At 29.3% G+C, this 10,950-nt stretch overlaps 1 long non-coding RNA gene across 4 annotated transcripts; it reads left to right on the top strand.

Annotated features, from left to right (window-relative positions):
• Nucleotides 1-3,906: 3,906 nt before the first annotated feature.
• On the top strand, nt 3,907-10,880 carry LOC127738852 (uncharacterized). 4 transcript variants are annotated; one of them, XR_008000189.1, is made up of 6 exons: nt 3,972-3,988; nt 8,649-8,723; nt 9,511-9,584; nt 9,884-9,963; nt 10,450-10,519; nt 10,827-10,880. It is a non-coding gene; the product is annotated as an uncharacterized LOC127738852 (long non-coding RNA). The 4 variants fall into 4 exon arrangements; XR_008000191.1 differs by lacking the exons at nt 8,649-8,723; nt 9,511-9,584 and adding an exon at nt 4,774-4,847 and having other exon boundaries at nt 3,907-3,988; XR_008000192.1 differs by lacking the exons at nt 8,649-8,723; nt 9,511-9,584; nt 9,884-9,963 and adding exons at nt 4,774-4,847; nt 5,147-5,226 and having other exon boundaries at nt 3,907-3,988.
• The last annotated feature ends 70 nt before the right edge of the window (nt 10,881-10,950 follow it).

Genomic DNA, 10,950 nt, shown 5'->3' with positions numbered 1-10,950 from the left:
TGCGTAGTAATTGTAAATATACTTCGAGTCCAATTTAGGATTTGACATAAAATATGAGTGACATTTATTTATAATTGATTGCAACAGCCAATAGTCTCTATTTGAAGCTGGTAAAGTCTTTCCACTTTTCCGTGAAAAGACTTAATGCTTTTGTTCTGATTATTATAATTTGTTTTTTCTTCCACCTAATTTTTTTCCTTCACTGTTTGGTTGTTTTGCAAGATGTCGCTTAGATATTTGGTATATGATATCAAACAGTTTATACGCTCTTGAAACTGACACCGCTTAACCGAATACTTTTCTATGTAAGAGTTATCTCCCCGAACACTTTTTCTTGATATTTCTTATTCTTCGCAACCTTAGAAGAAACTAATTTATTTTTTCAAATTACTCGTTATATCCTGGATGTTACGTTTCATTTTGACTGAAGCGTTGCGAAGACTCCATATGAGAGTTATTCCCCCTTATGTATTTGAAATAAGTGATATGTATTTGTAACTTGTGAACCATAAGTGATAGAGACCTAGGGTGTTTTGGTTTGAGGTCATTGGTCAACTTAAAGAAAATTTAGGTCAAGGTCAAAGGTCAAGGTCATCTAAATTTTTTATTTTGGCTTATTTCTTATCAGAGGCCGTATAAGATATTGACAAAATATTTTTACTAAATTGTTATATGCAAACTGTTGTAAAACATGATTTTTGGTTGAACGCGTACGTTGACATAAAATGAAAGTTTCTTCCCCTCTCATATTTAAAACTAGTTGTATGATGATATTACTCATTAACCATATTTAGTAGAGACCTAGGTTTTTTTTTATTTGAGGTCCTTACTTTATGAACTTGAAATATAGGTCAAGGGCATAGGTAAATTTGACGTTCTAGATTTTGACCTTAGCATTAACTTTATTTTTATAAATGATAGAGCCAAAGAACTTCTTGCATTAGGTTGCAAGCCATATGACCTTGAAAAAGCCAACCAGAAGTGACCTTGTGTGAACCGGAAGTAGCTATTTTTTGTGCTTATTTAATGTAAAAGTATATAGAACCATATATTTTTGGAATCCGTGTCAAGTAACCTATCATATTATACAAGAAGTTATATTTTTCTAAACCGGAAGTATCAAATTATCTCCCTTATTTCGGAAAGTGGATAGAAACCATATATTTTTTTGAATCGGCACAGTGTTCTCCCCAGGATTTTTGGATAGCACCAGGGTAACGCGTGTGAACAGCTTGGTGAAATGATTCATACAATCAGTTGTGTCGCGTTGCGTCACTATATTTCTAGTTATTGCAGTTTTTATGTCTCTTGTTTAGTTTTAATTCTGTGGTACTGTGTTATAACAGAATATTATTGGTTAAAAAGATCAATAAACAGTTTGTATACTTTTAATATTTTTAAAAATAAATAAAACATGATTCATTACATAATATTCATCTAAATTTAAAGTAATTAAATTTTTTAAAAAATCCATGATCAATAAAAATAAAATATCATTCAAACAGGAACATATAAATTGTTAGATATACTGTTTCCAGATTCAAAAGAGAACAAAAATGTTCAATTTAAAAAACTTTCTAGTTTCTAGAAAGAAAGTTGTTGTATGTGAAAGGATTCCTGTCATAAGGAGATTTAAAATTAACAAGAACAAAATTGTGTAATAATTTGAACCAGTTTCTATCTTAAATTTTAATAAAAAGAAATTTTTCATAAATTTTAAAACATTTTGCCATAGATTTCATGAACATGTAAATATTAACCTTTCTTGTCTTTGGTGATAATCAAACATAGATACAGACTTAATACTGCACTGAAATCTAAATCATGATCCATTTAAAAAGAATTCCTAAATCTATAAATTTATCTTAGGTCTATAGATCTATAAGTAGCATATTCAATGTCAACAACAAAGTCTCCCTATTTTCCCGCCTAAATGACAGGAAGTAGATATAAATAGATTTAACATGTGCTTATGGATTAAAATTGCAAGATCACTTCTGTTATTCATTTATGATCATATGGATATATATATCCAGTTTGAAGGTACAGTCATGCATTTTATTTATAAAATAGAATAGATTGCAGTTAATTGTAAATAATCTTGAATATTCTACGTGAACTAACTGGGTCATGTGATCCTTCCCCTTTGAATTACTTGTTGACAGTTTGAAACCGGAATATCATGCAATAACTATGTCATAATTAAAGATAAATTTGGCCATGGTTTAATCAGAGACATATAAAACTATAATATAAGTATTGAGCTAACTTTATAATGTACAAAATATGTACCGTCGTGTGTACAACTATCAGGTCAACACCGTTTGTTTACAAAGTATTTGCCGACTTGTCAGGTGGTGAGTGAAGCCTTAAAATAGTTATCTTTGATCATAAAGTTATGATCTCTAAATTAAAACACAAAAGAATCATGTCAAAAGTGTTAATTACATCGATTAAATATAATCAACAAAGGTTAACCTCATAAAGGTAAATCGATCACGTGGTTTAAACAATCTGTGTTGAACTGGTTTGTACTGGTCAAATTTCACCTGGAATTTTATACCGCATGGAAAAGATTTAACAAGTCGTTTAAAACTTTACCGATTTACGATTTTTTAACTGAAAATTTTAGCACCACGAAGAAAAATTATACATCGCGGTAAGAACGATACCACCACGGTGAAAAATTATACATCGCCGTCCTTTAAGGGCCTTGGGAGAACACTGCGGCACTCACTATAATCTAAGACTGGAAATGACATTTTAGACTCGATTTTGATATTTTTAGATACAGCCTAAATATGTTACACTCCTAGACAATGAAGATGGTTTCATGGTAGATTGATCACTCATCTGGAGACATAGCATGTAAGTATTTGGTATTTTTAATTGTTCCTTAAACTATGTTTATATGGTTTGCAGGTAACAAAAATCAGTTTTCCCTGGAACAACAGCTTAAATTAGATTTGATTACAAATTGGTTTTAAATTTCTTTTATTCAAATTTATACTCTTATGAAGATAAGTTTAATGATAATGTATAGAAATTGTTTATATACTTGTCTTCAAATTAGGATTTGTCATAAAAAACGAATCATATTAATTTTGAATTAATTGCAACAATCAATATTCTCTATTTAAAGCTGATACTGATTTAGAATTTTTGTTTTTGTTAGATACAGACTAGATATGTTACATTCCTTGACAATGAAGATGCTTTCATGGTATATAGCACACGAAGATACATATCATGTAAGTATTTGGTCATTATAATTGTACTTTTATATCTTTTTATATGTGGAAGGTAACAAAAATCAGTTTTCCCCTTGAACAACCATTTAAAATTTATTACAAATTTGTCTAATATTTCTTTTATTCAAATATTTACTGTAATAAGTTAAGTAATTGTAAATATACTAAGTCTCAAATTTAGGATTTGACAAAACATGCATCACATTAATTTCTGAATTGATTGCAATAGCAAATATTCCCTTTTTAAAGCTGATACTAATTTACAATTTTTGTTTTTCATATAGATACAGCCTAAATATGTTACTCTTCGACAATGAGATGGTTTCATTGTATATAGCACATTAGGATTAATTACATGTATGTATTTATTCATTACAATTTTTTTCTTTAAACTAGGTTTATATTTGTTAGGCATTAAAAATCAGTTTTCACTGAAACAACAGATTGAAGCTTTATAACAAATTGGTTTAAAATTTCTTTTATTTTTATTTATATCCTAATGAAGTATATTTTAATAAGAATGTATAGGTATTGTAGATATACGTCTCCAATTTAGGATTTGACATAAAACATGCATCACATTAATTTCTGAATTGATTGCAACAGCAAATAGCTTTTATTTTGAAGCTGTAACTAATTTCAAATATTTGTTTTTGTTACAGATAGCCTAAATATGTAAGACTCCTATACCATGAAAGATGCTTCCATTGCAGATAGCATATTAGGATTAGTCACATGTAAGTATTTATTCATAACAATTGTTCTTAAAAACTATGTTTATATTGTTAGGTAATAAAAATCAGTTTTTCCTGGAACAACAGCTTGAAATTTTATTACAAATTGGTCCTACATTTCATTTATTGAAATATTCACTGTAATGAGATATATTTTAATAAGAATTCAAAACGGAAAGCCCTAATCAAATGGCAAAATCAAAAGCTCAAACACATCAAATGAATGGATAACAACTGTTATATTCCTGACTTTGTACAGGCATTTTCTTATGTAGAAAATGGTGGATTAAACCTGGCTTTAAAGTTAGCTAAACTTCTCGCTTGTATGACAGTCTCATCAAATTCCATTATATTGACAGTGATGTGTGAACAAAACAAACCGACACAATAGGTAAACATGTCACAAATAGGGGTACAACAGCAACACGAACCCCACCAAAAACGGGGTGTGATCTCAGGTGCTCCGGAAGGGTAAGCAGATTCTGCTCCACATGTTGCACCCGTCGTGTTGCTCATGTTATAACAAAGCTGGTAAATAGTCTAATTCGGTAGGTCACATTCGTGAAAAGGGAATGGGATTGTAGTTACGACATAAGGAACACGAAGTGATGATTTCAACTTTACCATTTGGAAATCTTGGTTTTGTATGGTGATTGTAAAAATTCTTGTCTCCAATGAAGGATTTGACATAAAACATGCATCACATTAAGTTCTGAATTGATTGCAACAGCAAATAGTCTGGATTAAAAGCTGACATTAATGTATATTTTTTTTTGTTTTCGTTGCAGATAGCCTAAATATGTAAGACTCCTATGCCATGAAAGATGCTTCCATTGCAGATGCACATTAGGAATAGTCACATGTAGGTATTTGGTCATTACAATTTTTTCTTAAAACAATATTTATATTTGTTAGGTAATAAAAATTGGTTTTTTTCTGAAACCACAGATTGAAGCTTTATAACAAATTGGGCTAAAATTTCTTTCATTCAAATTTATACTCTAATGCTGAATATTTTAATAAGAATGTATAGTAATTGTTTTTATACTTTTTGGGATTTAACATAAAACATGCATCACATTATTTTCTGAATTGATTGCAACAGCAAAAAGTCTGGATTTAAAGCGGAAACTTAATTTATAATTTTTGTTTTTGTTACAGATTATACAGCCTAAATATGTAACACTCCTATACCATGAAAGATGCTGTCATTGTAGATAGCACATTAGGATGTTGCACATGTAGGTATTTGGTCATTACAATTTTTCTTAAAACTATGTTTATGTTTGTTAGGTAATAAAAATCCATTTTTTTCCTGAACAGTTTGACAAAAAGATGCTTTATGTTAAAATGGGTCTCGTAAAAGCAGACCTCTGCAGAGAGCAAACTTTAGATTTTGATATAACATTGATGAATTTAATGGGCGCTTATCTGGTGAAAACAGATCCCCCAACAGAACTGATTACATAGTATGATGAAAACTTGTGTTTATGGTAAAATGTATTTAGTTTTTTGTCTGGCTCCATTTCATTATCAACCAATTTGAAACTATTACAAATTGGTCTAAAAATATTTTCTTCAAATTTACATTCTAATGAAATATATTCTTAATGGAATGTATAGTAATTATAAATATTCTTGTCCAACATGCAAAAGATTAAATTCTGAAAAAATTGCAACAGCAAATAGACTCTCAAGCTGATATTAAGTGATAGTTTTTGTTAAAGATACAGCCTAAATATGTTGCACTCCTAGACAGAAGAAGATGGATTCATGGCACATAGGAAGAGTCAACATGTAAGTATTTGGTAATTACAATTGTACTTAAAACTATGTTAATATTTGGAAGTCAATAAAAATCTGTTTTCACTGAAACAATAGCTTAAAATTTTATTACAAATTGGTCTAAAATATCTTTTATTCGAATTTCAAATGTGGTATATTTTAATAAGAATGAAAGAGTAATTGTAAATTAATTGTCCGTAATTTAAGATTTAACATAAAACGTGAATCACATTAATTTTTTAATTTTTTCAACAGCCATTAAATATTCTCTATCTAAAGCTGATGCTAATTTAAATTTTTTTTTTTGTAACACATACAGCCCAGATATGTTCCACTCCCACACAATGTAGATGGTTTCATGGTAGATGGCACATTAGGATGTTTAACATGTAAGTATTTAGTCATTACAATTGTACTTTAGACTGTTTATATGTGTTGGGTAATAAATATCAGTTTTCCCTGGAACAACAGCTAAAATAAAATTTTATTTCAAATTAGTGTACATATTTTTTTTTTGTTCAAATTTATAGTCTATTGAAGTAAATTTTAACATGAATGCGTAGTAATTGTAAATATACTTCGAGTCCAATTTAGGATTTGACATAAAATATGAGTGACATTTATTTATAATTGATTGCAACAGCCAATAGTCTCTATTTGAAGCTGGTAAAGTCTTTCCACTTTTCCGTGAAAAGACTTAATGCTTTTGTTCTGATTATTATAATTTGTTTTTTCTTCCGCCTAATTTTTTTCCTTCACTGTTTGGTTGTTTTGCAAGATGTCGCTTAGATATTTGGTATATGATATCAAACAGTTTATACGCTCTTGAAACTGACACCGCTTAACCGAATACTTTTCTATGTAAAAGTTATCTCCCCGAACACTGTTTTTCTTGATATTTCTTATTCTTCGCAACCTTAGAAGAAACCGACTAATTTATTATTTCAAATTATTCATTATATCCTGGATGTTACGTTTCATTTTGGCTGAAGCGTTGCGAAGACTCCATATGAGAGTTATTCCCCCTTATGTATTTGAAATAAGTGATATGTATTTGTAACTTGTAAACCATAAGTGATGGAGACCTAGGGTGTTTTGGTTTGAGGTCATTGGTCAACTTAAAGAAAATTTAGGTCAAGGTCAAAGGTCAAGGTCCTCTTCTAAATTTTTATTTTGACTTATTTCTTATCAGAGGCCGTATAAGATATTGACAAAATATTTTTACTAAATTGTTATATGCAAACTGTCGTAACACATGATTTTTGGTTGAACGCGTACGTTGACATGAAATGGGAGTTTCTTCCCCTCTCATATTTAAAGCTAGTTGTATGATGATATTACTCATTAACCATATTTAGTAGAGACCTAGGGTTTTTTATTTGAGGTCCTTACTTTATGAACTTGAAATATAGGTCAAGGGCATAGGTAAATTTGACGTTTTAGATTTTGACCTTAGCATTAACTTTATGTTTATAAATGATAGAGCCAAAGAACTTCTTGCATTAGGTTGCAAGCCATATGACCTTGAAAAAGCCAACCAGAAGTGACCTTGTGTGAACCATATATTTTTGGAATCCGTGTCAAGTAACCTATCATATTATACAAGAAGTAATATTTTTCTAAACCGGAAGTATCAAATTATCTCCCTTATTTCGAACAAAAGTGTATAGAAACCATATATTTTTTTGAATCGTTACTCACTATAATCTAAGACTGGAAATGACATTTTAGACTCGAATTTGATATTTTTAGATACAGCCTAAATATGTTACACTCCTAGACAATGAAGATGGTTTCATGGTAGGTTGATCACTCATCTGGAGACATAGCATGTAAGTATTTGGTATTTTTAATTGTTCCTTAAACTATGTTTATATGGTTTGCAGGTAACAAAAATCAGTTTTCCCTGGAACAACAGCTTAAATTAGATTTGATTACAAATTGGTTTTAAATTTCTTTTATTCAAATTTATACTCTTATGAAGATAAGTTTAATGATAATGTATAGAAATTGTTTATATACTTGTCTTCAAATTAGGATTTGTCATAAAAAACGAATCATATTAATTTTGAATTAATTGCAACAATCAATATTCTCTATTTAAAGCTGATACTGATTTAGAATTTTTGTTTTTGTTAGATACAGACTAGATATGTTACATTCCTTGACATTGAAGATGCTTTCATGGTATATAGCACACGAAGATACATATCATGTAAGTATTTGGTCATTATAATTGTACTTTTATATCTTTTTATATGTGGAAGGTAACAAAAATCAGTTTTCCCCTTGAACAACCATTTAAAATTTTATTACAAATTTGTCTAATATTTCTTTTATTCAAATATTTACTGTAATAAGTTAAGTAATTGTAAATATACTAAGTCTCAAATTTAGGATTTGACAAAACATGCATCACATTAATTTCTGAATTGATTGCAATAGCAAATATTCCCTATTTAAAGCTGATACTAATTTACAATTTTTGTTTTTCATACAGATACAGCCTAAATATGTTACTCTTCGACAATGAGATGGTTTCATTGTATATAGCACATTAGGATTAGTTACATGTATGTATTTATTCATTACAATTTTTTTCTTTAAACTAGGTTTATATTTGTTAGGCATTAAAAATCAGTTTTCACTGAAACAACAGATTGAAGCTTTATAACAAATTGGTTTAAAATTTCTTTTATTTTTATTTATATCCTAATGAAGTATATTTTAATAAGAATGTATAGGTATTGTAGATATACGTCTCCAATTTAGGATTTGACATAAAACATGCATCACATTAATTTCTGAATTGATTGCAACAGCAAATAGCTTTAATTTTGAAGCTGTAACTAATTTCAAATATTTGTTTTTGTTACAGATAGCCTAAATATGTAAGACTCCTGTACCATGAAAGATGCTTCCATTGCAGATAGCATATTAGGATTAGTCACATGTAAGTATTTATTCATAACAATTGTTCTTAAAAACTATGTTTATATTTGTTAGGTAATAAAAATCAGTTTTTCCTGGAACAACAGCTTGAAATTTTATTACAAATTGGTCCTACATTTCATTTATTGAAATATTCACTGTAATGAGATATATTTTAATAAGAATTCAAAACGGAAAGCCCTAATCAAATGGCAAAATCAAACGCTCAAACACATCAAATGAATGGATAACAACTGTTATATTCCTGACTTTGTACAGGCATTTTCTTATGTAGAAAATGGTGGATTAAACCTGGTTTTAAAGTTAGCTAAACTTCTCGCTTGTATGACAGTCTCATCAAATTCCATTATATTGACAGTGATGTGTGAACAAAACAAACCGACACAATAGGTAAACATGTCACAAATAGGGGTACAACAGCAACACGAACCCCACCAAAAACGGAGTGTGATCTCAGGTGCTCCGGAAGGGTAAGCAGATTCTGCTTCACATGTGGCACCCGTCGTGTTGCTCATGTTATAACAAAGCTCGTAAATAGTCTTAATTCAGTAGGTCACATTCGTGAAAAGGGAATGGGATTGTAGTTACGACATAAGGAACACGAAGTGATGATTTCAACTTTACCATTTGGAACTCTTGGTTTTGTATGGTGGTTGTAAAAATTCTTGTCTCCAATGAAGGATTTGACATAAAACATGCATCACATTAAGTTCTGAATTGATTGCATCAGCAAATAGTCTTTATTAAAAGCTGAAATTAATGTATATTTTTTTTTTTTTTCGTTGCAGATAGCCTAAATATGTAAGACTCCTATGCCATGAAAGATGCTTCCATTGCAGATGCACATTAGGAATAGTCACATGTAGGTATTTGGTCATTACAATTTTTTCTTAAAACAATATTTATATTTGTTAGGTAATAAAAATTGGTTTTTTTCTGAAACAACAGATTGAAGCTTTATAACAAATTGGGCTAAAATTTCTTTCATTCAAATTTATACTTTAATGCTGAATATTTTAATAAGAATGTATAGTAATTGTTTTTATACTTTTTGGGATTTAACATAAAACATGCATCACATTATTTTCTGAATTGATTGCAACAGCAAAAAGTCTGGATTTAAAGCGGAAACTTAATTTATAATTTTTGTTTTTGTTACAGATTATACAGCCTAAATATGTAACACTCCTATACCATGAAAGATGCTGTCATTGTAGATAGCACATTAGGATGTTGCACATGTAGGTATTTGGTCATTACAATTTTTCTTAAAACTATGTTTATGTTTGTTAGGTAATAAAAATCCATTTTTTTCCTGAACAGTTTGACAAAAAGATGCTTTATGTTAAAATGGGTCTCGTAAAAGCAGACCTCTGCAGAGAGCAAACTTTAGATTTTGATATAACATTGATGAATTTAATGGGCGCTTATCTGGTGAAAACAGATCCCCCAACAGAACTGATTACATAGTATGATGAAAACTTGTGTTTATGGTAAAATGTATTTAGTTTTTTGTCTGGCTCCATTTCATTATCAACCAATTTGAAACTATTACAAATTGGTCTAAAAATATTTTCTTCAAATTTACATTCTAATGAAATATATTCTTAATGGAATGTATAGTAATTATAAATATTCTTGTCCAACATGCAAAAGATTAAATTCTGAAAAAATTGCAACAGCAAATAGACTCTCAAGCTGATATTAAGTGATAGTTTTTGTTAAAGATACAGCCTAAATATGTTGCACTCCTAGACAGAAGAAGATGGATTCATGGCACATAGGAAGAGTCAACATGTAAGTATTTGGTAATTACAATTGTACTTAAAACTATGTTAATATTTGGAAGTCAATAAAAATCTGTTTTCACTGAAACAATAGCTTAAAATTTTATTACAAATTGGTCTAAAATATCTTTTATTCGAATTTCAAATGTGGTATATTTTAATAAGAATGAAAGAGTAATTGTAAATTAATTGTCCGTAATTTAAGATTTAACATAAAACGTGAATCACATTAATTTTTTAATTTTTTCAACAGCCATTAAATATTCTCTATCTAAAGCTGATGCTAATTTAAATTTTTTTTTTTGTAACACATACAGCCCAGATATGTTCCACTCCCACACAATGTAGATGGTTTCATGGTAGATGGCACATTAGGATGTTTAACATGTAAGTATTTAGTCATTACAATTGTACTTTAGACTGTTTATATGTGTTGGGTAA

Source organism: Mytilus californianus, unplaced genomic scaffold, assembly GCF_021869535.1.
Source record: "Mytilus californianus isolate M0D057914Y unplaced genomic scaffold, xbMytCali1.0.p SCAF_4, whole genome shotgun sequence".
Classification (NCBI taxonomy): Eukaryota; Metazoa; Mollusca; class Bivalvia; order Mytilida; family Mytilidae; genus Mytilus; species Mytilus californianus.
Note: the sequence above shows the minus strand (reverse complement) of the source record. Positions and strands in the feature narration are given on the sequence as shown.